We start from the raw sequence: 27,871 nt of genomic DNA on the forward strand, positions 1-27,871 counted from the left end.
CACCCCCAGTCCTCACTGCTCGCCTCAGGCTGCTCCTTGCAGGGTTGGATGCTACTGTACGCGTTCCTCAGTTTCTCCAGATTGTTCTGAGCTCCACTTGCCCGTATTCTCAGGTCCTTGGGCAGCCACCGTTCCACCATTACCTTGTCCTTCTCTGGGTCATTCTCATGCTCCACACCTGCTGATTTTCTGTCTTCCATCGGCTCCCTCGGTCCTCTGTTTCTAGTGTGGGCTCAGCCGGGCTCCTGCAGGAGACACACAGACAAGGGACCAAGTCAGGTCTCAGCTGCAGTCCCCAGGACATGTTTAACAGGCACCTCAGTCCCTCGTGCTCTCAGAGAGATGGAGCAGCAAGGGACTTTGGAGAAGTTGAATGACAACCTTATCTTACAGACGAGGAAACTGAGGCCCAGAGAGATGAGGAGATTTTCCCAAACTCCCTCATCACTTGATGGCAGCAGACACACCACACAGGCCTTGGCTACAAGCTTTCCTGTGGAGTCATACCCTCCAAGAACCCACATCTGAAATTCAGGGGAAACTGAAATTAAAAGTTCAACTTAAAGGGGCATCTGGGTGGCCCAGGTGGTTAAGGGTCCAACTTCTGGTTTCAGCTCAGGTCATGATCTCATGGTTTGTGAGTTTGGGCCCCATATCTGGATCTGCGCTGACAGCTTGGAGCCTGCTTGTGATTCTCTCTCTCCCCATCTCTCTCTGCCCCTCCCCTGCTCATGCTCTCTCTCTCAAAATAATTAAATAAAAGTTTTAAAAAATGTTTTAAAAGCTCAACTTAAAAATAAATTAATTAGTAAATTTCAGAGGACTTTGGATCAAATGTAGATATTTCCACTGTTAAATATACCAGAAGGGCCTTTCTGGGGACAAATCTTTTATCCCAGTTCTATAGTTCTGTTATTTATATTCACTTTAGTTTTTTTTTAAATGTTTATTTATTCATTTTTGAGAGAGAGCACAAGCGAGGGAGGGGCATAGAGAAAGAAGGAGACAGAGAATTCCAAGAAGGGTTCAGGCTCTGAGCTGTGAGCACAGGGCCCGACATGGGGAGCCTGATGGGGGAAGCCAGACGCAGGGCTTGAACCCACGAGCCGTGAGATCATGACCTAAGTCAAAGTTGTATGCTCAAGTAACTGAGCCACCCAGATACCCCTATATTCTCTTTTAAATCACTGACTTATAGATTAGGATCACAGAACACAAAAAGTATTAAATAATACTTATCATAATCACAAATAAAATGTACTTATGTGATTATCTATAAAAAACTGGCTCCTGGGGTGCCTGGGTGGCTCAGTCAGTTAAGCCCCTGACTCTTGATTTAGGCTCAGGTCATGATCTCATTTTTCTTGAGACCAAGCCCCGAGCTAGGCTCTGTGCTGACAGTGAGGGGCCTGCTTGAGATTCTCTCTCTTCCTCTCTCTCATATGCACACTCATATGCACACATGTATGAGAGCTTTCTCTCTCTCTCTCTCAAACATTAAAAAGTATCCAGATATATATATCTAAAGATAGATAGATAGACAGATAGATCTGGCTCTTGGGCGGTTTTATTTTCCTGACAGCGGGCGCTCTGTCTGCCTTGTTCACCCCATCTCTGCAGCGCCTCCATTAAGAGCCTGCCAGGGAAAATGTTCAGTAAATACTTGTCAAGCTGATAAATAACATTTACCAGGAATAACTACCTTTTAGCGATCTCTAGTTCCAAACACATCCTATCCCGAATCTGTGCCAAAGCAATAAAAGTACAGAATTAAAAAAGCAGTCCAGGATTCTAAAACCAGCTTTACCACACGTCACATACACTTTGGCGGATGATGTAATTATCTCTTTGAGCACCTTTTCCTCGTGTAAAATAGAGAACGTATACTGTAAATAGTTAGAAAACAGCATGAACCACTGGGGTGTTGGATATGAAATGTGACATCATGCAGCAGACAGGGCTCCAGTCCTTGGGCACCAGCTGTGGGGCTGAAGATCACCTACATCAGAGTCACTGTCGTGCTTGTTCAAATCCCATGGGGATAAGAAGCTGCATCTCAGACAAAAATTCCAAGGAGGTTCCCAGGTAAGGAAGAAGCCCATTAGTAAACAATGAGCATAGGATGCAGACTCTGAAAGCCCCAGTGCTCACCAGACTGACTCAGCTTTGAGCAGATCAAGTCCCTCATTCAAGATGGCTTTCAATGGGAAATGGGGACATTTCTGGGAAGTGGGTCCCGCTTCCGTGATCTGGGCTTTTAGCACCTCCACTGCCCTATAGTTTCCTCCTCTGTTCCATTCGCTGGGGGATGTCAGCCCTCATGGGGGTCATTTCTTTATGAAGACCTCTGTCCTTTTATTCTCTTCCTGGAGGAGATGGCAGAGATCAGTTCTGGGACCCCACAGATCTAGCCTTCCTCCTAAGCCACCTGGGTAAGTGGAAACAATCATGAGAGATGCAAATCAGATCAGGGAATTGGACCCCAGAGGAGGGAGATGGTGAGGGCAGCCCCTCATGAGAGACAGAGCCAATATTTCGTCTACGAAATCACATCACAGCAAGCTGATGCCTGGATTTCAGACTTGGGAGATTCTGAGCACAGAACCCACACACATTATTCTAGACTTCGGAATCTACAGGACTGTGATATAACAAATGTATGTTGTTTTAAACCACTCTTTCTGTAATCTGCTCACATGCATCAATAACCAACTAATTCAGACGTCTATCTCTATATCTCTACTTTCCTGATTTTTTTAATTTTCAGAAACATGTATGCTAATTCCTATAAGAGAAAAAAATCAAAGAAGTGCAGTAAAAATCTTATGCTCACTTTCACATGACTCTTCCCAAGCCCTTTTAAAATAAAGGACACTGTGAAGGGCATTTCAGGTGCTGGAGAAATGTCTCTCCAATGTTACCAACCAAACTTTTTTTTTTTTTAATTTTTTTTTAACATTTATTTATTTTTGAGACAGAGAGAGACAGAGCATGAACGGGGGAGGGTCAGAGAGAGAGGGAGACACAGAATCTGAAACAGGCTCCAGGCTCTGAGCAGTCAGCACAGAGCCCGACGCGGGGCTCGAACTCACATACCGCGAGATCGTGACCTGAGCCGAAGTCGGACGCCCAACCAACTGAGCCACCCAGGCGCCCCGCCAACCAAACTTCTTTACGAATAAAGATGGTATAATACTTAGCTTCAGGTAACATTATCTGTGATTTCAGCATTTATCACCATTTCCACAGCACATAGTTTTTGTTGTTATTGTTGTTTTGTTTTGCTTTTTCAGTTCTTGTTCTCCTGATCTACCAGACAAGATTTTATAGCAAGTACCACTTACTCGCACAGGCAAACCATTTCAAGGAGAGCAGTAGAACAGCTAATAGGTTAAGTTCCCCCAAACAAAGTCCCTATGATGCAATCTCTCTTCTAGTTATCACCAAAGAAAATGATCCATTGTATAAAGTCCCAATATAATAAACATTTAAATTTAATGATGTCTGTTTTCCAAATTGTTCTTGTGTTTAGGTATAGGCATGGTGAGTAGGGATTAGGGACTGACTGCAAAGAGGCTGGAGGGGATTTGGGGAGGCAAAGAAATTGTTCTAAAACTGGACTCTGGTGACAGACAACCCTATAAATATACTAAAATCATTGATATGTACATTTACAATTTTGTAATATTGTATAAGTGTTCTCCAGAAAAACATGACCAATAGAGATGTATTATGAGGAACTGGTTCGTGCAGTTAGGAAGGCTAAGAGCCCCCATGATCTGACATTTGCAAGCTTGAGACCCAGAAAGCAGTGGTGTACTTTCAGTCTGTCCAAATGCCTGAGAACCAAGGGAGTCAATGGTATAGATCCCAATCTAGGAGCAGGAGAAGCTGATGTGCCAGCTAAAGCAGAAAGGCAAAATGGAAAAAGGATCAATCTTTCCACTTTTGGTTTTGTTCAGGTCCTCAAATAATTGGATGATGCCCACCCAGATGATAGGAGGCAACACTGGGTCCATTGATTCAAATGCCAGTCTCATCCCAAACACCCTCACAAACACACCCAGAAATAGTGTTTAATCTGAGCACCCCTTGACTCAGCCAAGTTGACAAATAATATTAACCATCACATATATGTTATTTACTCAAAAAAAATCAAACTAGGTTTCTACTCCAACATGAAAAGAAGTTGGAAGTCACCACTCTCATCCTTACAATAAAAAATGCGGATGCAACTGAAAATTAACAACTCTTCTTAGACCAGAGAAGTGAGGTCATAGGGTACGTGACCCCAAAAACTAGAGGGACAAGCTAATTCAGGAAATCACAGCTTATTGGAACAGCTTACTGGAGTCAGCAACTGATAGAAATCTTCAAGTTGCTGGAAGCTGAGTGTGGAACAGCTTAAGAGTTTAAAACTCCCGGGGCTCCACATTTTGTGAGGTTTTACCTCCATGAACCTATGCATGTTCTTGTGCTGAAGTAGAAAAATCCCCAAAGGATCGACACTACCAACTTCAAGTCTTGCTATAAATCTACAGTAATCAAAACAGTATGGAACTGGTGAAAACGCCGACAAACAGATCCATAGAACACAATCAGAAGTAGGTCTACATAAATAGAGTCAACTGATCTTGGACAAAGGAGAAAAAGCAATTTGATGGAGAATGTATAGTGATAGCCTTTTCAATAAATGGTGCTGGAGAAACTGGACATCTACATGCTAGGGGGAAAAAAAAGAATCTAGACAGCAACCTTACACTTTTCACAAAATAGATCATAGACCTAAATGTAAGGTGTAAAACTATAAAACTTCTAGAATACAGCATTGGAGAAAATCTAAGTGGCTTTAGGTTTGGTGATGACTTTTTAGCTGTAACACCAAAGGCTCAATCCATGAAACAAGAACTTGATTAAGTTGGATTTCAATAAAATCAAAATTTTCCACTCTATGAAAGACACCATCAAGCTAATTAAAGACAAGACATAGACTGTGATAAAATCTTTACAAAATGTGTATCTGATGAAGGACTGGTATCCAAAACATACAAAGAACTCTTAAAACTCAACAGTAAGAAAGCAAATGACTCAATTAAAAATGGGCAATGGATCTAAACAGATACCTCATCAGAAAAGATATACAGATGGCAAAGAAGCCTATGAAAGATTCTCAGAATCATCTGTCATTAGAGAATTTAAATTAAAACAACAATGAAGGGCACCTGGGTGACTCAGTTGGTTAAGTGTCTGACTCTTGATTTTGGCACAGATCATGATCTCAGGGTTGATAGGATGGAGCCTCCTCAGAGGGCGCCTTGCTGACAGAGTGCATTCTGCTTGGGATCCTCTCTCCCTCTCTCTGCCCCTCCCCCCACCCTCAAAATAAGTAAATTAATTAAAAAAAAATAAAACAACAATGAGATACCACTACACACTTATTAGAATATCTAAAATCCAGGGGCGCCTGGGTGGCGCAGTCGGTTAAGCGTCCGACTTCAGCCAGGTCACGATCTCACAGTCCGTGAGTTCGAGCCCCGCGTCGGGCTCTGGGCTGATGGCTCGGAGCCTGGAGCCTGTTTCCGATTCTGTGTCTCCCTCTCTCTCTGTCCCTCCCCCGTTCATGCTCTGTCTCTCTCTGTCCCAAAAATAAAATAAACGTTGAAAAAAAAATTAAAAAAAAAAAAAAAAGAATATCTAAAATCCAGGGCACCTGGGTGGCTCAGTCGGTTAAGTGTCAGACTTTGGCTCAGGTCATCATCTCACAGTTTGTGGGTTCAAGCCCTGTGTTGGGCTCTGTGCTGACAGCTCAAAGCCTGGATCCTGCTTCAAATTCTGTGTCTCCCTCTCTCTCTGGCCCTCCCCTCACTTGCTCTCTCTCTCTCAAAAATAAATAAACATTTAAAAAATTCTTTAAAAAGGGTATCTAAAATCCATAACACTGATAACAACAAATCCTGGAAAGGATGTGGATGAATAGGAACTCTCATTCATTAGTGATGGGAACACAAAATTGTACAGCCACTTTAGAAGACACTTTGGCAGTTTCTTACAAAAAAAAAACATATTCTTAAATTTGATCCAGAAATCACAGCCCTAGGTATTTACCCAAGTGAGAGGAAAACTTACATTCAAACAAAAACCTGCAGTTTATAGCAGCTTTATTCATAATTGTCAAAAAGTGGAAGTAACCAAGATGTCCTTTGCTAGGTGACTAGATAAACAAACAGTGGTACATTCATAAAATGGTATTTAGTAATAAAAAGAAAGGAGCCATCAAGCCATAAAAGACCTGTGCAAACCTTAATAATACATAGCGTTAAGTGAAAGAAGCCAGTCTGTAAAGTCAACATACTGTGTGAATCTAACTACAGGACATTCTGGAAAAGGCAAAACTGTAGCACCAATAAAAAGATCAGTGGTTGCCATAGGTCTGTGAGGAGAGGAGGGACAAACAAATAAGAAGAACCCTGGGATTTTTCAGATAGTGACACTATTCTGTATGACACTGTAGTGGTGAATTCACAACATGCACGTGTCAAAACCCACAGAACTGTATGACTCAAAGAATAGACTCTAATGTAAACTATGGGCTTCAATTAATAATGTGTCACTTGTAACATCACTTGTGACAAATGTACCACAGTAATGGAAGAACGTAGAGAGGAAGTTTATGAGGGAGAACAGGGTGCATGTGAACTCATTTATTAATTTATCTGTAAATCTCAAATTGTTTTTTTTTTAATTTTTTTTAACGTTTTTATTTATTTTTGAGACAGAGAGAGTCAGAGCATGAACGGGGGAGGGTCAGAGAGAGGGAGACACAGAATCTGAAACAGGCTCCAGGCTCCGAGCTGTCAGCACAGAGCCCGATGTGGGGCTTGAACTCACGGACCGTGAGATCATGACCTGAGCCGAAGTCGGCCGCTTAACCGACTGAGCCACCCAGGCGCCCCTCAAACTGTTTTTTAAAAAATAACATCTATTATTATCTACTACCTACTAGACAATAGATACTAATATTAGATACTAATATTAGATAATAATAATGGATAATAATATAGAATAGATAATAGATAATAATATATAATATATAATAATAGATAATAGATAATATTATCTAATATATAATAATAGATAATATTATCTAATAGATAATAATAGATAATATTATCTAATAGATAATAGATAGATAATATTATCTAATAGATAATATTATCTAATAGATAGTAGATAGATAATATTATCTAATAGATAATAGATAATATTATCTAATAGATAATAGATAGATAATACCTATTATCTATTATCTATACTTAATAACATTATTATCTATTGATAATAATAAAAAAGTAAGGACGTGACACCCTCAACCCAAAGCGTTTGTGGCATCCTGTGATGGTGCGGTTAATACTGAGCGATGAAGTGCACCAACCTAGAGACTGACCAGTGGGTGATTCTGATGCCTGTGCCTTCAGCCTCTAGGCCCAGCAGTCCCCCTGGAATCCAAATGTCCTGTCAGATAGGTCAAGGTGGCCTCTGGTCTTCAGATGGCACAGAGGGACCAGAGGCATCTGTTAAGGATGGTGAGAAACCATCCCACAGGACAGAACCAAGTGAATTCAGGACGACTGAGACTCCACAGTTGCCCCACCTGCACCCCAAAGCAAAAGGGAGGGTAGGGGTGAATCAGAGCTGCTGAGTGAGGTCGCTGCCTGAAGGATAAAAGCAGCTCAAGGGCACCTGGGTGGCTCAGTCGGTTAAGCATCCGACTTCAGCTCAGGTCATGATCTCACAGTCTGTGAGACTGGGCTCTGTCGAGCTCTGTGCTGACAGCTCAGAGCCTGGAGCCTGTTTTGGATTCTGTGTCTCCCTCTCTCTCTGCCCCTACCCTGTTCTGTCTCTCTCTGTCTCAAAAATAAATAAAAACATTAAAAAAATAAAAAAAAAAAAACCCAGCTCGAGAAGCTCTGATAAGTTCTGAGAACTGAAAGCCAGAGGAAAATAAGGGTCAGTGAAGACTAGAACTTCCCACGATTAGCTGGAACCACCAACCTTTCCACTGCCAGCCATACCCGCTCATTATACCACTGAGACTGGGTATTACAAAATCTCAGCGTTGCCATGGGTGAGAACGTGCTCCCCATCCCCTCCATCCTCTGCCAAAAACACACTCAAAGCCAGCTGGTGCTGGAGACGCTGAGTCTTAATACCGGGCGTATTTGGGCACTGACACTAGCAAGTGGCCACTAGATGCCGCATGCCAGGCCCTGGGTCCTGCCGGCCTGCCCCTTGCCTCCCCCACAAGAGGCCCCGCTCCACGTGACGACCACAGCTTCTTGGGCCAAAGTCATCCATTTGCCATTCTTCGCTGCACGCCACCCGTCGCGCTCACCGCGAGTCCCTCGACCTGGACCCGGACTGTGGAAGGACAAGCCGGCCTGTGTCGCACAACGCGCTGCCGCCTCTCAGTGCCTCCGGACCAGACCTCCATCGGACAGGACCTGGGGTCTGCCCACCATGCAGCCCCTTGCGCACTGCAGGGTCTGGTACCTAGTAGGCGCCCAATAAATGCTCGGTGAAGGATGTATTCCGCGGCAGGGTGCTGGGAGGGACCAAAAATGTCACTGTGGACTATTAGGTTTTAGTCCTAAAAGGGACCCCAGAATGGGAGGATGCGAAAGACTTTAAAAGTGATTGTTGCTTAAAACTTTTACACTGGTAGCTGAATCCTGCAAATGTCCTGATAGTGGAAATGTCTAGAAGGCACCACCTGTAATCGCACTGAGCCCTCCATCCGGGCCCTTGCGGCGGCCTCAAGTCTGCGCGGACACTTGCGGGTTGGAAGGAGGGGTGAACCCGAAAAGTTGAAGAAGAGGAAGGTGAAGGTGGGACCACCAAGTGAGGGGAGGGAGAGACAGGGAGAGAGAGAGAGAGAGAGAGAGAGAGAGAGAGAGAGAGAGAGATGCAAATACAGCCACCGAGGAATAAGCCAAGGGAAAATGCTGTCACCTACTTACACCTGACCACACCACCGCAGGTCGTGGGTGGCGAACCTTGCTCATGGGGTGGTGTACAGGGGCCCTGGCAGCTTCCGTTTGAATCTGATTCATAATGGAGAGAGGACCCTGTCCTCGAATGAAGCCGGCAACGCCGTCTGATTTGACTCTTTGGACCCTGGAGCTCTCCCTGGGGCGAGGCTGCGCTGGGCGCACCACACACAGAAGATAAAGTGTTGCGCGGCGCTGGGACTCGGCCCGAAGCCCTCGTGCGGGCACTCGGCAGCGGCTCCACGACGGAGGCCAAGAGTGGCCGGCTCTGCGGCTACCGACCCCTCCAGGAGAACAGGCGGGGACGGTTGCTTGGTAAGGGCTCGGTTCGAGTGGACCTTCTACGTCTAACTGAGAAGCTTGGATTCGTTTTCTTCCGACAAGAAACTGCAGCATCCTAGGTGATGTCAACCCCAGGTCCCCCTGAAGGGACCACAAGGAGGTGCCGTGGTCCTTTCACTTAAAACGGGTGGCAAGGAGGGTGCCTGGGTGGCTCAGTCGGTTAAGCGTCCAGCTTCCGCTGGGGCCATGATCTCACAGCTGCATGGGTTCGAGCTCCGCGTCGGGCTTGGGTTCGAGCCCCGCGTCGGGCTGTGCTTCGGATTCTGTGTCTCCCTCTGCCTGCCCCTCCCTCGTGGTCTGTCTCTCAAAAATAAATAGACATTGATGGGAAAAGAAAAAAAAAAAACTTTTTATTTATTTATTTATTTTTGGGACAGAGAGAGACAGAGCATGAACGGGGGAGGGGCAGAGAGAGAGGGAGACACAGAATCGGAAACAGGCTCCAGGCTCCGAGCCATCAGCCCAGAGCCTGATGCGGGGCTCGAACTCACGGACCGCGAGATCGTGACCTGGCTGAAGTCGGACGCTTAACCGACTACGCCACCCAGGCGCCCCCCCAAAAAAAACTTTTTTAACGGCTGGCAAAGGACGCGGTCGCCCGGAGGTCTCCATTGCTTATTTTGGGTCGCCCCCGGCACCGAGTCGTCTTCAATCAGCCCGTCCTGCCCAGGCCCTGGAGGACCGGCTGTGGACCCTCGCCATTCCGCTGGGACCACCTCACTCCGCCTCCCCAGCACAGACCCCCATAAAGTCCTGACCAGAGAGAACTGCCTTCCTCATCGTCCTCTCAGGCCGGGCAGCCCATTCCTACGTTGGCCTGGGCCGGGGTGGTTTGGGGAAGGGGGAGCGAAGAGAAGGAAACGGAGCAGTGGCCAAGGAGGAAGGAAAGGAGACTGAGATTGCTGGAGAAAGGAGAGCTGAGAGAGCTGGTGAGGAAAGACAGCGAGAAAGACGGGAAGGAAATAGGATCCGGAGTGGAAAGGGAGGTGTTGGAACCCCAGGACGCCCCACGTCCGGTTCGAGGAGCACCGGGGTTCCCGGGACAGTGGGAAGAAGACGACAACGGCAAAGCAAAGGAAGGGAACACTTTTTTCTGGCGGGAAACTGGTAATCCAGGCAGAGCAGGTGCACTCGGGGGAGGCCCCCAAAGCCCATCCCTCTCGCTGATTGCATCCCCCTAACCCCCCCCCCCCCCCCCCAAGGGACCCGATCTCGGTCCCCGACACGCCAGCCGACAGAGCGGCCGCAGAACGTGGCCCGGGGCGACCCCTGGCGGGCGGGGGAGCAGAGCTCGGACCCCCGAGGCGAGCAGAGCCCGGCAGGAGGCGCGGCCGGGAACGCCGGTGGGAGGAAGGGCCTCCACACACCTCGGAGAGGCAGCCGGTCGCGTCCCCGGCGGTTCCATGGTGTAATGGTGAGCACTCTGGACTCTGAATCCAGCGATCCGAGTTCAAGTCTCGGTGGAACCTGTCCCTTTGGGCCGAGCCGCGGCCACATTTTACTCTCCGCTCCAAGGCCCCGCGAGGAGGAGCACGAGCCTTCCCGCTCCCGCTGCCCTCGGGCCGGGGAGGCAAACTCCGGGGACCGCGCGCGCCGCTCCCGCTCCCGCCGCCGCGTCCCCAGCGCTCCGCCGCCGCCTCCGGACTCGGGGACCCGCGAGTCCGGTTCCCAGAGCGGCGCGCCCCGCACGAGCATTGCAGCCACGGCGAGGAGACCCGGCCAGCGCCGCCCCTCGTCGGGCTCACCCTCGGGCCTCAGGTGGTGGTGAGGTGGTGAAAGCCACCGGCCGAGGCCACTGAATCCTGCACCGCGACGCACGTCGCGCGGCGCGTCCCGTACTGGCACCGATCGGCCTGCACCCGTAGAGGGCAACTTACGTGCTAAACGGCGTGTCTTACCTCAGCCGGGCGGTGGTGACACTGAAGTTTCGGGTCGTGGGTTCTAGCAGAAGGTCGGGTGCCATTTCATTTCAGTTTCCGCGGCTCCTTTCCTACCAGCTACCAGAAGAGTCCAGAGTCTCTGCTGAGGCCAGTAGGGGTCGCAGTTGTCCTGAAATATGTGCTTCAGTCCGTGGCCCTCGTGCGGAAAACCCTCAACTCTGCCCAAAAGGGAGATTCTGGCCGGGGATTCTTGGTTCCTGACCCGCCGCCTCCCACGGGGCTCCTGCGGGGGACAAAAGTGACACGAGCCGGAGCAGCTCCGAGTTCTGCCCCTCCGTCCTGCTGCGACTCTGCTCCACAGACTGAAGGCGCCTTAGGATGATACCGGATGGAAACACGCTCGTTCTCCTCTACTCGGTAGAAAAAATCTGGGATTTCTGAAGGACGTCATAGTTAGTGAAAGTGTAAGCCGCCAGATCTCTCTTAGTTTTGGGGATTCCACCGGTTTACAAAGGACTGTAAAATGCTACTGTTTTTCAAGGGCTCGCTTTGAGGGTCTGAAAGGCAAAGGGGTGAGGGCCCGAGGGCGGGTGGGGAGAAACGGGAAAGCGTAGACGAGAAAAGGAGGTAGGAAAGAGAAGGGGCGCCCTCCGAGGGCGAGTTCACGCACTGGTTCGGTTGCCCCTTCCAGCTCCCTCTACAGTGCTCCCACGTGTGGGGGAGAGAATTTCAGCTCTACCTGGAAAGCCCGAACCTGCTTGGCTGGCGTTTGTCCTTGCAGTTTCTTTTCATTAATTGTGGGGGTCAGAGTAGGAGGGTAAATAGACCTGCAAGTTATTGGGAACCAAATCAGGACCTTGTTGGATTCCTTGGCATTAACTGGCAAGTAGACTTTCCCTCCCTTTTCTCGCCTTGCAAGACTACTGCTGGCAGTAGCGGGCCTGGAGAGGGTCATGGCACCCAACACCATGAAGACTGCCAGGGAACAGTTCTTGCTGGACATGTGGTGGCTGAGCAGACTGTGCCCTTCCAGAGCAGGGAGTCTGAGGGCCTGGCCAGGAGACTAGGCAAGGGGACCAGAGACATGGTTACTCAATGGGCTTTCTCCATAGGATCGCAGACATTCCTTTTAGATCCCCTCCTCCTTTACTAGAGCGATTCTTTTAATGGAACTGCATTTACACATAGATTTTAGTACCCTTATCTGACCAACCATAGCCTCACTCCCTACCAAGATCCGAGCTCCAGACTTTTCTTCAAAGAGAAGATCCCCTTCCCTTTCTTTTCCCACCTGAACTGTTCTAACTCAAGCTGAGTGACCAGGACAGCCCCTCACCAGTCTCCTTGGGTTAGGACGGGCAGATGCTCCTCAGCTCCCCACCCCTCGGCAGCCCCACATAGGTGTGTATGACTTCAGTCCATACAGCATACCCAAGGCTTACATCTCTCAAAACTCCTTCCCCTCACCCTGGATCTGTATTCTGCTACATATACCCATTACAGAGTGATACAGTTTTCTTCTTGTCTTTGCTGTTGCCTACCCAGCACCCCAGCATTTTTCTTCTTTTGTTCTTGGAATTATTGCTCTTTCTTTGGGTAACGTCTTTCCGGTACTGTTCATGAAGGTCCTCTGCCTTCGTTTGCTCCAGGAGAGGGCATTGACCCAAGCTGAGCCAATCAGACCTAGATCCTGTACTTCCCTGGAATATGAAAAGGGGGGGGCGGGGAGGGTGCTTGACCAAAGAGCAAATAAACTTCAGCTTAATCCACTAAAAAAAGAGTCCTTGGGGGCGCCTGGGTGGCTCAGTCAGTTAAGCATCTGACTTCGGCTCAGGTCATGATCTCGCGATCTGTGAGTTCGAGCCCCGCATCGGGCTCTGGGCTGACAGCTCAGAACCTGGAGCCTGCTTCGCATTCTGTGTCTCCCTCTCTCTCTGCCCCTCTCTCACTTGTGTTCTGTCTCTCTCTGTCTACCAAAAATAAATAAATGTAAAAAAATTAAAAAAAAAAAAAAAGAGTCCTTGGGGTGCCTGAGTGGCTCAGTCCCATTAAGTGTGGGACTCTTGGTTTCAGCTCGGTCATGATCTCTTGGTTGGTGAGTTACAGCCTCATGTTGGGCTCTGCCCTGACAGTGCAGAACCTAGTTGAGATTCTCTCTCTCTCCCTCTCTCTCTGCCCCTCCCCTGTTTGTGCGCTCTCTCGCTCTCTCTCTCTCTCTCTCTCAAAATAAATAAGTAAACATGGAAAAAGTTGAAAGAAAAAGAGCCCCTGAAGACACTGGTCTTTTGTTTCTGCTATTTGTATCCTACGTGGCTCAACTGAATATAGAGTTTACACAGTTTAAATAATATAATAATTGACCCATCAAATTATGATACAAATATATTGGAGGATAAGGCCAGGGGAGGTGTGTTGGGTGTGTGGGTGTTGATGGAGGAGTATGTGAAAGAGAGATAATGTCTACAATTTAAAAGTCAAAGAGTAGTAAAGGAGGATTGCTGTTTTTCTAAATAAACTTATGAGTATATATAACTTTGATAAAGCTATGTCCCAAACACAAAATAATTCTTTTGCCACATATGTACATGTATGTAAATTTAAAGTTTATTGTTTGTACCCTGAATATAAGTGTATATATAGTCATATTAATAGCTCTTTTCATGGAAGTATTCTGGGTTTGGTGTCATGCACAGAATGCCTTCCCACTCGAGGTCTATAAAAATGTTAGCAAAAATAGGTTCAAAAGAAATGGTAGGTAAGTACTATCCAATTTTGGCAAAACAGTGGAGAAAAGAATGTTCTCATAAAACACGGGGAATATGACCGACTACATTTTCTTTCAGGGTAACTAGGCAGGAATTAGCAAAATTAGAAATGTGCAAATATTTTGATCTGGCAGTTCCATTTCTGGGACTCTATAGAGAGGAAAACAAGTGATGACATATTTGTGTAATGCTGTTTCCTGCAGTAGCATTTTTTTTTTTTTACATTTATTTATTTTTTGAGAGACAGAGCACAAGTTAGGGGGGTAGTAGAGAAAGAAGGAGTCATAGAATCCAAAGCAGGTTCCAGGCTCCGAGCTGTCAGCACAGAGACTGACTCCGGGCTCCAACTCACAAACCATGAGATCATGACCTGAGCGAAGTCGGACACTTAACCGACTGAGCCACCCAGGTGCCCCTCCCTGCAGTAGTATTTGTGATAATAAGTGTTAGAACCAATTGCATGACCATCAGTTAGAGACTGTTTGAGTAATGACTCATTTACATCAAGAAGGGTATTAACTAAAATGAACAGTGTGGGTAACAAAAACACTGATGGCAATGGCACTAGTAAGAGCTAATCTGTACTGAAACATTTGCTACGTGAGAGTAACTGGCTACCTGCTTTCCCTACACATCTAAACTTTGGACAACCCAAGTACTCCATTTGGCTCATTTTACATGTAAAAATGGAGGCACAGAAAAGTCAAGTAACTTTTTTGCACAAGTTAGGTTTCCCATCCAGATCATGCACCTCAGGTTCTCTTGTTCTTCATTTGAGGGATTTATAATATTCCAAATACGCTAAGCTGTAAAAACCAGCCTCAGAAAAGTAGGGAAGATGGATTGCCGGTGTAGATTAGGTATGCTCTGGAGCCCCAAAACTTTGCTCCCAAAGGGGCACTCTTTGCTTGTGGTGCCTGAGGACAAGGCCATAAATTCAATATCCCGGGTAGAAAGAGGAAAGGTAACGCAGCCAGAAACACCAGCGTCCCTGGGTGGGCTCGAACCACCAACCTTTCGGTTAACAGCCGAACGCGCTAACCGATTGCGCCACAGAGACACCCGGTGGAGGTGGCTGTGGGTTGTTGTGAGTCAATTGTATTATATACATAATAGTCTGACGTTCGTGGTCGGAATCTTAGGATTTCCAATCATCAGATAAATGAATAGATATAATGCACGATATCTCTAGTTAGCCCTGCTGTATGGTATACTTGAAAGTTCTTATTAAATAGTTAAGAGTTCTTATCAAAAGGAAAAAAATACATTTAAAAAATTTTGTATCTGTATGAGATGATAGATGTTCACCAAATTTCACGATATATGGAAGTCAGGTCATTATGCTGTACACCTTAAACTTCTACAGTACTGTATCTCATTTCAATCTCAATAAAACCGGGGAGGGGGGCGCCTGGGTGGCTCAGTCGGTTGAGTGGCTGACTTCAGCTAGGGTCATGATCTCGTGGTTTGTGAGTTCAAGCCCCGCATGGGGTTCTGTGCTGACCTCGGAGCCTGGAACCTGCTTCGGATTCGCGTCTCCTCTCCCTGCCCCACTTGTGCTCTGTCAGAAATAAATAAATGTAAAGAAGGGTTTTTTTTTTTTTTAATAAAAAACTGGGGGGGGGGGAGGAGTATATTATACATAATCACCTCATTGTACAAACTTACAGAGAAGTGTTCTTTATCCCCGAGCTAGGGCACAGAAGCCTGAGGGCGCAGGCGCATTGAGGCCCGGAGTCGTGTGGCCAGTTAAATGTGGGTATATTGACGTGGAGCTCCGAATGAGTGCAGAACTCCGACGGTCGAACAACAGGCCCCCAGGTGACAACCGCAGTCTCTCGGTCTGATGTCATCCATTTTCCAGTTCTTTGCTCCACTTCCCCTGTCCATGAATCGCCCCGGATCCTGACCGGCGGGCGCGCTCGCGAAGCACCAGAATCGGCGGTGCCTCCACCGCGCTGCGCCCCCCCCCCCCGCCCCCCTGGGATGCCCCTGATGTAGACTCCATGGGGCAGGGACCTTGGGTTTGCTCACGGTGCAGTCCCTCGCTTACAACATTGCCTGGCACTTAGTAGGAACCCAATAAAATGCTCGGTGAAGGAGTTCATTCCGCCGCAGGGGCCTGGAGGGGACACGAAAGGCACCAAGAATTTCACCTTGCACTGTCAATTTTAGTTTTGGAGAATACCCCGAATGGGAAGACGTGAAAGGCAGCCATTCTTTAAAATCTTTATACTCGAAGCTGTTTTAGAACCAGGTCAAGGTCCCGATCGTGGAAACGTCTAGAGGACACAACCTAGAATGTCACTGAGTTCCCCACCCTGGAAGGTGCGGCGGCCTCAGCCTAGGGGACGCCGGTGGGCGCAGGGAGAAAGGTGAACGAGAAAAGCTGAAGAGAAGAAAGCGGGTGGCAGTCTGGAGAGCAAGGAAGAAAGGGCAAAGGGAGGACAGGAGTGAAAAGAAAGCTGAGAGGCACCAACACTAGCAACTGAAAGAAAAACCAGTTAGAAAACGTTGCGGCTATTGAGGTCAATTAATAGCCCTCAACCACACACCCAGTCGGTGGCGTGCGGTGATGGTTAGTGGTTAGTACTCCGCGATGAGACCCTAGTAACCTTGGCTTGAATCCGAGTTGTGACGTTGTCTAACTCACTGTTTTCCTCTTTAAACAAACCCCCAGTAAAGCCGGAGATATGGTGCGATTTCCCGCTTTGAAACTGGGGACCGTCGGCAGTTAGATCGGGCTCTCGAGGTCCCCCGTGGCGGTGCTCCCAGCCTGAGCCCTCCACCCGCCTAACCTGGGGTAAGGCCGCAGGTCGCCGCGAGCCAAAGTCTGCAGCGCCCGCATTCGGCACCCCTATCCCGGCTCCCGCCCTCGCCCCCCAAGGGGCAAGGCAAAGACTGCAAAAGGGCCTGACGGGCTGTGAGAAAGGAAAGAGCGTGCATCTGGAACCACTAACTTTAATTTATGCGTCAGACTCTGAAGAAAAGCATCCAGCATGGTTGGGAAACGAATTCTTAGAAGTTTAGGCAACCGACCTACTATTAAGTAGAAGGCATCCCAGCTTTTCATCATCTAGTTTGTTCAGTTCGTAATGTATGGTTTCCGCTGTCTCAATTATCATACAGTGAAACTGACTTTTTCTTTTGGTAAGAATTCTCCATAATTAGAATACATAAGTTTCATCTCACCAAAAATCTTAGTGCTATCTTGTTACAGTGTTACAGTCACATCTCCCCGGCAAACATAAGCCCTTGGGATCACTGATCTGTTCATCACTATAGTTCTGTCTTTTTGAGAATGTCCTAAGAATGGAAGTATATAGTATGTAGCTGTTTGAGACTGGCTTCTTTTACTCAGCACAGTGACTTAGGGATTTCTTTAAGTTGTTGTATACATCAAGAATTCCTTTTCATCGTTGGGTATTCCATCCAGTGGGTGAACCACTGTTTTGTCTATCAATTAATCCCTTGAAAGATATTCGATGATTGTACTTTCAGCTCTTACAAATAAAGCCTATGAGAATTCCTGTACAGGTTTTTCTGTGAACATAAATTTTCATTTCTTCAAGGCAGATTGCTGGGATTGTGTTTACTAGATTATATAGTACTTACATGCTTAACTTTATGAGAAACTGCCAAATCTTTTCCAGGGTAGCTGTGCCATTTTGTATTCTCACAAGCAGCGTATGAAAATTCTGCTTACTTCTTATCTTAGACACTTGGTACTGTCATTCTAGCAGGTGTGTAATGGTATCTCATTATGTTTTAATTTGCATTTCCCTAATGTCTAATGATGTTCATGTGCTCATATCCTCTAGGGAAGTGTCTGTTCATATCTTTTGCCTTTTGGTTGTTGTTGTTGTTGTTATTGTTGTTGTTGTTGTTTCCTTGTTAATTTTAAGATTTCTTTATACATCTTGTCACCAACCTTTTTGTCATCTTTGTGATTTGTTGATTTTTATTCTCTCAATCTGTAACTGTCCATTCTCTCAGCTATTTTTTTAAACTAACATTATTAATTTCAATGAAATACAATTTATTGATTTTTTTTTTCTTTTACTGGATAGAATTTTTGGTGGCATATCTAAGAACACTGCCTAACCCCAGGTCATGAAGACTTCCTTCTATAAATTTTTGAGTTTTACATTTTACATTTAGTCTGTGCTCCATTGTGAGTTAGTTCTTGTATAAAGTGTAATGTAGGTGGAATTTTCATTCATCTAGATGTCCAATTATTCCAACACAATTTGTTGAAAAAAAAAGTCTTCATCAAATTGATTTTACACCTTAATCAACAATCAATTGGACATATTACCGTAGTCCTATTTCTGGACTCTCCATTCTATTTAATTGGTCTGTTTGTCTATGCCTTTGCTTATTCACAATATATCCCTAACTGTAGCTTTATAGTAAGTCTTAAAGTTGGGTAGTGTTATTCCTATACCTTTATGCTACTTTTACAAAAGTATTTTTAGCTCTTTTAAGGTCTCTCTCTCTCTCTCTCTCGGCCATTCCAGGCCACCAAAATGAGAATCTATTTATATCTACAAAAAACTTTAAAACTACAAAGACTCTGAATAGAATGAAAACACAACGGCCTTCTTTTCCTGTGGTGTCTTCTTGGAGTAGATCCAGGCAGGAAGAAGGGGGAGCCCCGTGGGAGGCGGCGGGTCAGGCACCAAGAATCCCCGGCCAGAATCTCCCTTTTGGGCAGAGTTGAGGGTTTCCGCACAAGGGCCACGGACTGAAGCACATATTTCAGGACAACTGCGACCCCCACTGGCCTCAGCAGAGACTCTGGACTCTTCTGGTAGCTGGTAGGAAAGGAGCCGCGGAAACTGAAATGAAATGGCACCCGACCTTCTGCTAGAACCCACGACCCGAAACTTCAGTGTCACCACCGCCCAGCTGAGGTAAGACACGCCGTTTCGCACGTAAGTTGCCCTCTACGGGTGCAGGCCGATCGGTGCCAGTACGGGACGCGCCGCGCGACGTGCGTCGCGGTGCAGGATTCAGTGGCCTCGGCCGGTGGCTTTCACCCTGAGGCCCGAGGGTGAGCCCGACGAGGGGCGGCGCTGGCCGGGTCTCCTCGCCGTGGCTGCAATGCTCGTGCGGGGCGCGCCGCTCTGGGAACCGGACTCGCGGGTCCCCAAGTCCGGAGGCGGCGGCGGAGCGCTGGGGACGCGGCGGCGGGAGCGGGAGCGGCGCGCGTGGTCCCCGGAGTTTGCCTCCCCGGCCCGAGGGCAGCGGGAGCTGGGAGGCTCGTGCCCCTCGCGGGGCCTTGGAGCGGAGAGTAAAATGTGGCCGCGGCTCGGCCCAAAGGGACAGGTTCCACCGAGACTTGAACTCGGATCGCTGGATTCAGAGTCCAGAGTGCTCACCATTACACCATGGAACCGCCGGGGACGCGACCGGCTGCCTCTCCGAGGTGTGTGGAGGCCCTTCCTCCCACCGGCGTTCCCGGCCGCGCCTCCTGCCGGGCTCTGCTCGCCTCGGGGGTCCGAGCTCTGCTCCCCCGCCCGCCAGGGGTCGCCCCGGGCCACGTTCTGCGGCCGCTCTGTCGGCTGGCGTGTCGGGGACCGAGATCGGGTCCCTTGGTGGGGGGGGGGGGGGGGGGGGGGGGGGAGTCAGCGAGAGGGATGGGCTTTGGGGGCCTCCCCCGAGTGCACCTGCTCTGCCTGGATTACCAGTTTCCCGCCAGAAAAAAGTGTTCCCTTCCTTTGCTTTGCCGTTGTCTTCTTCCCACTGCCCCGGGAACCCCGGTGCTCCTCGAACCGGACGTGGGGCGTCCTGGGGCTCCAACCCCTGATTCTGTTCCTGATCCCCTCTCCCCGCGTTCCTCGCTGTCTTCTCAGCTTTCCCGCTTGCTTCACCTCCTTCGCTACCACCCCCTCACTTTCCCCGCTCCCGCCCCGGCACACACTGGGAAGGGTTGCCACGGTCTGACAGGAAGCAGAGGGAACGTTTTCCATGGACGCCAGAAGCTCGACTGCTTCTCGGCTCAGGACACTTGAGCGTCTTTGCCGGACACCCCGAGCAGTGGAGCGCTCTAGGTCTGGGAAGCGTGGGCCTTCAGCCGGCTCGAGACCATCCCGGGGCTGGGGCGACTGCAAAGCAAAGAACCTGGGGTCCGGCACAGCTCACGGCTGGCTGATCAAATCCCGCCAAGTTGAACCTGGAGCACGGGTTCTCTATGGCGCGGGCTGGGGAAAGCCATGGGTCGTCGTATCGCCCCCGTGTGGCCACAGAGCTTCACGCCGGGCCGGAAGCTGCCGGGGCCGGAGATGCCAGAAAATTCACAGAACGAGGCTACTCAGGACCTCGAAAATAAAAAGTCCGACAACCACCGACTAAAATAGATGTATAGAGAAGAAAACAGGTATGCTTCTCTCTCCTGGCTACAAGCGGGTTTAAAAAAAAAAAAACAACAACCACTTAGTGTTTAGGACCGGATAGTCCCCCCAGTTGGAACCCGGGGATCATTGCCAGGCAGAAGACTGAATCATAGAACCCCCAGCCTTCCGCAGCCAGCCCTCCACTTTTTAAATTTCCTGTGGCCCAGAGACTCGGCCAAAGCCCTCCTGCCACCATCTTTGCGCGACCTAACATCCGAGAACCCGGACATTCATCACCCTTGAGCGAGGGAGGGGAGGGTGGACGCTTTGTGTGAGAAAAGGGAAAAAAGGTTTCACCCCTTAGACTGAATGAAGTATGCTAGTCAGATTCAGTGGGGGAATTATAAATGAGCCAGAACTGTAGTGTGTATCCTGTTACCAGTAGTTATTCTTGGGGAAATTAGTGTGGAGGAGACGAATTGAATTTTTCCCCTATGCATTCTTTTATCATGTCACTTAAAGATAATATATCAATGTGTTCCTTAGGTTTAAAAAAGAAAGGATGAAAGTAAGAAAAAATGAAAGAAAGACGCCTCAGATGCCCATGCAGAGGCAGTGTAATTGAGGAGGGAGAAATGAGAGCCTCTTTGGGGAGAGAACTCTGGCACAGAGTTCTTAGAAGATCCCAGGGGATAAAGCTGGAGCCTCACCCAAGCCAGTTGGGGCAGAGGGCCTTGGACTGAGCAGCATTATCCTATAGGCGTGTTGTTTGGGGTTTATCCCCACCCTCTTACTTTCCTCTAAATGGTTCGCAAAACCACCTTCCCCCCCTAAGGCTTGTCTGTGTTTCTAAATATAATTTTCCACCAACGTAAACTCCTTGTATAAATGCCTGATTTGAGGTTGGGAGAATCAAAGGACAAAGTGAGCTTGGAATATTTTGTGCTCAAAGATTAGTCGAGACAAGTCAAAAGAAGCCAGCTTGAGGAGCTCCCCTGTCAAATTGAAGACCGTCACAAATTTAGAACAGCAAATGGAATAATGACTATAATGGATTATAACATATTGAATAAGAAAGGAATCCATATAATATGCATGCAGTAATCACAGAGTATAATCCGTGTAGAATACTTGAAAGATGGAGGAGGGAAGGCTGTACTTTATAGAATAGCAGCTAGTAAATGTGGAAGGAATAATGAGGTTGTTTCCATTAGAGAGTCCAGGCTTATGAGAAATGTTTAACTTTTTTTATCTTTTGGGGAGGATCAAAGCTAAATAGGATGACCCTGTTCTTTTGTGTTTACCTCGGGTTTTAGATGTGTTTATATTCTTGACTGAGGAGCATGGTGTAAGTTTTTATTCATAATGGTAAAAAGGCAAAATGTCAGTTGTACCTCACTTCCTCCCTGTAGACAAATTTTCCACCGTAAGTAATGGTTTCATTCTCCTGAGTGCTTAGAAATTTTCTGATTCCATACAATTGTTTTACATTTTTATCTTATTTGACAAGTTTTGTTTGCCTAGGTGTGAAAAAAAAATGTTAACCAATGCTCAGAAACATTCTTACTAATATATAGTAATATATAGTTAATATAACAAGATACTAGTTGTAAGTAAGCCTGGGAGTTAACTTCTTTCTGGAAGCTTTATAAAACCTCCAGGGTTGTAATTTATTTTTAGGGGTGCACAAAGTCTTTTATTTTCTTAGCTTTAAGGAGATAAGGATTAATAATTATCCAAACCACGCCCACCAAGATTTACCTGCTACACCTAAAACTCTATGGTCCTCTTTCCCAGAGAGCCCCCTATTTGTCAGGGTTGCTGGCCTGTAGGAAGGGACGCCTTTCAGTATGTGTAAGTCTGGGATCCCATAAGCTATCCACCAGGTAAGAGGCCATTTTCCTGAGAGGACTTCATAGGCATCATTTCTATAGGTGAAGCATGGCTTCACCTTATTCTATAGAATAATCTGTAGAGTGGGGCTGCACACCAAATTTAACAAGATTTGTGGTAAGATCAAGGTTACAATATTATATATTTAATTATGTTCTAGTAGGAAGAGTAAAGATTCTAATTGAATATTTATAAGTAACTACAAGATCATGAAAGTAAAGGAATTTAATAAAGGCACTTCCCAGTATGTTTAACCCTTGTTACCTTATGCTGAGTAGTTTTATAGGCCATTCAATCTGTATTATTTTATGTAGAATCATTCTTAAACTATTTTGGTGATGAATTCATTTATAATCTGTAGTGAGATTTCCACAGAATGTTTTTTCACTAATGCAAAGATTTAGTTGATGCAAAATGCCATTTAAACAATGTTTCATTCCAGTTTATATAGACTCTGTTAAATTGAGGAGGCAGGGTATCATAAAAAGAAAAGGGGTTTTCTCATGTGGACACTAAAAAAATATTAACCGCGATTTGACAGTTGTTTCGGTCCATTTGTGTTTTGTTGATTTGGGGGTACATAATCTACTTCTGCAAAGTCATCTGCTTCTGGGTAAGAGTCCTGAAAATCCTTGCAGGAATCTTACTACAAGTTGCAGTCACTTGTACAGCCTGACAAATGTCCACCTGAGGCACTGTGTTAACTTACACTGGGAAGTTGTACCCATGAGTCTGTTTCCTGTACTATTAATAGTTAAGAATACTAGATACAGGGGCGCCTGGGTGGCTCAGTCGGTTGAGCATCCGACTTCGGCTCAGGTCATGATCTCACAGACCGTGAGTTCAAGCCCCGCGTCGGGCTCTGTGCTGACCGCTCAGAGCCTGGAGCCTGTTTCAGATTCTGTGTCTCCCTCTCTCTCTGACCCTCCCCCATTCATGCTCTGTCTCTCTCTGTCTCAAAAATAAATAAACGTTAAAAAAAAAAAAAAAGAATACTAGATACAGTCTATTACTGAGGCTCTTGATGTTTCTTTCAGGAGTCTCAATTTCTAATCCATAGTTTGTAGAAAGGCATTATGTAAGGAAAAGCAGAATCACCATATAGGATAAGAGTAAATGGCTCTGGATAATTCTCCATCATAACCAACAATCTCAGCATGACCAAGAAATACACATAAAACAAATGGATGTGATCAGTGATTACCCTGAGACTTGTACCAGTTAAGCCATTATGTGTACGTCATCCTTGCTAACATAAGGAGTTTGAAAGCATTCATCCTTGGGGTCATACAGATAAAATGACATTAAATCATTTATTCATTCCTTCTTTCTCTCTCACTCTCGCCCTCCCTTTTACCACCCCCCCCCCCACACACACACAACTGCCTCATTCACAGAGCATTAGGCAGTTAGTAAGTTATAGGCCAATAAACTCAACTAATTAGTTGAAATCTAATGTGCACTAGCTTTTGAAACCTTAAGAATGAGTGATCCACAATGTTTCCAACATGTCTTCCACTGGTTAAGGAGAGTAGAGGTGACCTTTGAACTGCATGGGTCTATGCATGTGTAATTTTTTCTGATACATGCAGTAAAGTACTATAAATGTATTTTCTCTTCCTTATGAGTTACTTAATAACATTTTATTTTCTCTAGCTTATTTTATTGTAAGAATATAGTATATAATACATTTAACATACAAAATATGTGTTGACTATTGATGTTACTGGTATGGCTTTCTTGCCAATGGTCGGCTTTTAGAAGTTAAGTTTTGGGGAGTCAAAGGTTATACACAGATTTTTGACTGTGTGTGTGTGTGGAGTCAGTGTCCCTAACCCCCTAGTTGTTCAAGGATCAGCTGCATTTGATTTCCTCCTTATTTCAGCCTTCAAACTAATAAACTCTGTTATTTGACTAGCTGACCAATGAACATATCTCAAGTCGTCTTTTTCCATTTTTATGCTTGCTTTGGGATCAGAAGCAACATGATTTGCATACACTTAAGCCCAGACAAAGCTTTCATGTTTCTGTTGAACAGTTTCAATTCCTGTGCAAAATACTCTCCCAAAAGGTCAAGATTTTTGACTCTGCCTTGGTTATATTTAACTTCAGCATCCTATTGACAGCATCCCTGGATCTGACAAGGTAAATGTGTGAATTTGTCACCATGAGCTCCTGTGAACAAAAGGCTTCTCTGCATAGTTGTGGTCACTGACATACAGTTCTGCAAGTTCAGGCCATGCTCCTTGGTTCCCAACACACTGCTATACCTACTCATTCGTGGTAATCTTCAACAGCTTCTATATTTCTCCTAGGGCTTTAAAAATTTTTTTTTTTGTTATTAGTTTTCTTTATTTTTGAGAGGCAGAGAGAGACAGAGCGTGTGGGAGGGAGGGGCAGAGAGAGAGGGAGACACAGAATCCGAAGCAGGCTCCAGGCTATGAGCTATCAGCACAGAGCCCGATGCAGGGCTTGAACTCACAGTCTGTGAGATCCGTCAGATCATGACCTGAGCCGAAGTAGGTCACTCAAGAGACTGAGCCACCCAGGCGCCCCTCTCCTAGGGCTTTTTGAATGTCAATTTTACGTTTTCTTGCAGTAGTTGAATCTTCTCATAAAATTGGGTTACATGGCTATAGTATAGCATTGTTATGTCTTTCCATGGCTTCAGATTTCACTTGTCTCTGTGACTTTCAGGACATTTCCAGGAAAATTCAACACCTGAAGGTCAAAACAATGCCAAGCCATACTGACCATAGCCTCGGGCTGCTATCATCTGACCTGTTCACACATTATCCAAATATCATCCCCAAGCTTAGAAGCATAGTCATGAATTAACTCTTCAAATTCTACCATTTGGTCACTATTTCAAGATTTTTCTTCTTTCCTTTTTCTCATTTTACTCACATTTCTTCCCAAGTGACATTGTAAAGCTCTGAGACCTTTGCTGTTTTTCCAGAATCTAGAGGCAGCCAGGGGGGAGGATGAGGCAACTCATTTGTTTTTCAGTGCCAGGGACCAGATATTGAAAATTTAACAATTATGGAGATGACTTTTTGTTGGTACACAGCACTGGAAGTGCTCTAACCTCTACTTCTGTGCTCTGTTGTCTCACTGCCTGACATGAATTGTTTAAACTTCATCAAACCACAGGATAATTCTGGGTTAAAAGAAACTTAGAGGTCATTTACTTACTATCCTCATTTTATAGCTGAGAAAACTGAGGTAAAGTGATTGATCAAATTTGCACAATGTCTATGGCAGAAATAATGCTAGAACCCTGGACTCTCAGTGCACAAAGCTGACATTGCTTTCCCCTGTAGCATGTGTTTTCTCTGGAGGGTTAAAAAAATTATAATTTTATGATCATTTTTTTTTTCATGTCATAATTCCTAATTCTAGTCCTTTTATCCTGAATCATCACAAAATGGCTTGCCTGGCTTAAGCTCCTAACAAACTTAGGTGGGTGATACTTTGGGCAAGTAAAATGTAGCTTTGTTCTCACATTCAAACCTACAATTGAACCATATCAAGATATTATGATGGATTATTTTCTCTATTTCCCAGAGTTACTGACCTGAAATGCCCATTTGTTTAATTTTTCCCATGGCCTTGACACTCTCTGATAATGCAAAAGATAGAACCTTCCCAATGCACAGCCTTCCCTGTCAAGGAGCTGTCATTGAACTTTTCTTTTCTATAGTCTGTGTCATGAAAGTAGTGAGGTTTTGTTAAACATAAAATTATAATAATGAATATCCTTTCTCAAACAATACGTGTGCCTCTTTTTCTCCCTCCTCCAGCCCCTTGTTATTTCAACAGCTGTCGTTTCTTCTTTCTTATTAAGAAACCTTGTACTAGTTATTCTCTTCCCCATTCCCATGTTTCAAAGTATTTTTCCTTGATGTCAAGGAAGGGGCTGAGCCATCCACTGATCATCTAAGAGGTGATTCTTCAGATTTTCAACTACCTATTTACTTTGCTTCTTCAGTGATTGTGTAAGAGTGACCCAGGAAATTGTGGGGAAAAGGGGGATTCCTGTGCTTTACCCCTATGCCCTGAGATTTTTAACAAGTCCTCTGTGTGATTTGGTGTAAGTGATTCCTATGTCTGCAACTAGTGCACAAAGGATTGGAGAACGAGGAATTCACATTAATTGAGTGACTTAGACACTGAGGTTACTCTCCCTCTCTCTCTTTCTGTCTCTCTCTCACACACATAATCATCCAAATGTGTACTGTTATATTCTCCATTTTGTAAAATGAGATAATGAGGCTTGAAAAGATTAAAGATGTTATCTACTATTCCATATTTAGGTTAAAAAATTTTTTTTAATGTTTATTATTCATTTTTGAGAGAGAGAGAGACAGAGTGCGAGTGGGGGAGGGGCAAAGAGAGAGGGAGACACAGAATCCGAAGCAGGCTCCAGGCTCCCAGCTGTCAGCAGCACAGAGCCCAAGGCGGGGCTCGAACCCACAAACCGCAAGATCATGATCTGAGCCAAAGTCAGACGCTTAGCCGAGTCACCCAGGCGCCCCTCCATGTTTAGTTAAGTGGTGGATCTGGTATTCAAATCCAATAATGTCTTTTCCCAATCCATGGTTTTATTGCTTTACTCCAGCTTCAGTAAAGGATTGGGTGAAGAATACACTTAGAACTAAGGAATATTGGTAAGAATTAGTTGTTTAATAATGTAAATAATGACTTTATTTTTTTTTTTAATTTTTTGTTTTAACGTTTATTTTTATTTTTGAGACAGAGAGAGACAAAGCATGAACAGGGGAGGGTCAGAGAGAGAGGGAGACACAGAATCTGAAACAGGCTCCAGGCTCTGAGCTGTCAGCACAGAGCCCGATGCGGGGCTCAAACTCACGGACCGCGAGATCATGACCCGAGCTCAAGTCAGATGCTCAACCGACTGAGCCACCCAGGCGCCCCAATAATGACTTTATTTATTCAACAAATATTTATTGACTATGTGGCAGGGGGACAAGACAAGTCCTGCTCACATGAAGATTATCTCTAACAGCCAAACATTATACGTATAATTACTAAAAACATTATAATTGCGATGAGTGTTAATTATTACTTAATGTATTCCTTGGTTCAATATCATCAGCTAAGGATTGAAAGTTCACTGAGCATAAAAAGTAGACCTATAGAGACCATGAGAATATATTGTTCCTGGGCAAGAATCTTCTGATGTATTTGTCTTAAAAGTGAGAAAACACTGTTTATTCTGCAGGCCCCTGACATTCTAATATGAGGTTGTGTGGCACCGCGTGAAGAGCACAGACTAGGGAGTCTCGAAGCTCCTGGATTTATAAAGGTAGCTCTCCCACCAACCACCTGTGGGAGCTCTAGCAAGTTCATCTTTGTTAACCTTTGCAAGTCTCAGTTTCTTCATCTATAAAATTAGGTTATTATCCTTAATTTTTCCAGGTTTCCAAGTTTCTTACAGAGGAACGGCTCCACCATGGTACCCTGGAGACCTTATACGTTTTCACATAGTCACATAGTCACATAGGCACAGGCTTGAATCAGTCCTGGTAGAATATCTTTTCATCCGCTAGAGCATGAGAGGATGGGAGGCTTGTGAGAAGTTG

General features: G+C 45.9%; 3 non-coding genes across 3 annotated transcripts; 1 reads left to right on the forward strand and 2 right to left on the reverse strand.

The window, feature by feature from the left end:
- The first annotated feature begins 10,786 nt into the window (after positions 1 to 10,786).
- Positions 10,787 to 10,858, forward strand: TRNAQ-CUG. Its single transcript has one exon. It is a non-coding gene; the product is annotated as a tRNA-Gln (tRNA).
- Positions 10,859 to 15,020: 4,162 nt separating this feature from the next.
- Positions 15,021 to 15,094, reverse strand: TRNAN-GUU. Its single transcript has one exon. It is a non-coding gene; the product is annotated as a tRNA-Asn (tRNA).
- Positions 15,095 to 19,363: 4,269 nt separating this feature from the next.
- TRNAQ-CUG lies at positions 19,364 to 19,435 on the reverse strand. Its single transcript has one exon. It is a non-coding gene; the product is annotated as a tRNA-Gln (tRNA).
- Between the last annotated feature and the right edge of the window lie 8,436 nt (positions 19,436 to 27,871).

Source organism: Panthera leo, chromosome C1 (assembly GCF_018350215.1).
Source record: "Panthera leo isolate Ple1 chromosome C1, P.leo_Ple1_pat1.1, whole genome shotgun sequence".
NCBI classification, from domain to species: Eukaryota; Metazoa; Chordata; class Mammalia; order Carnivora; family Felidae; genus Panthera; species Panthera leo.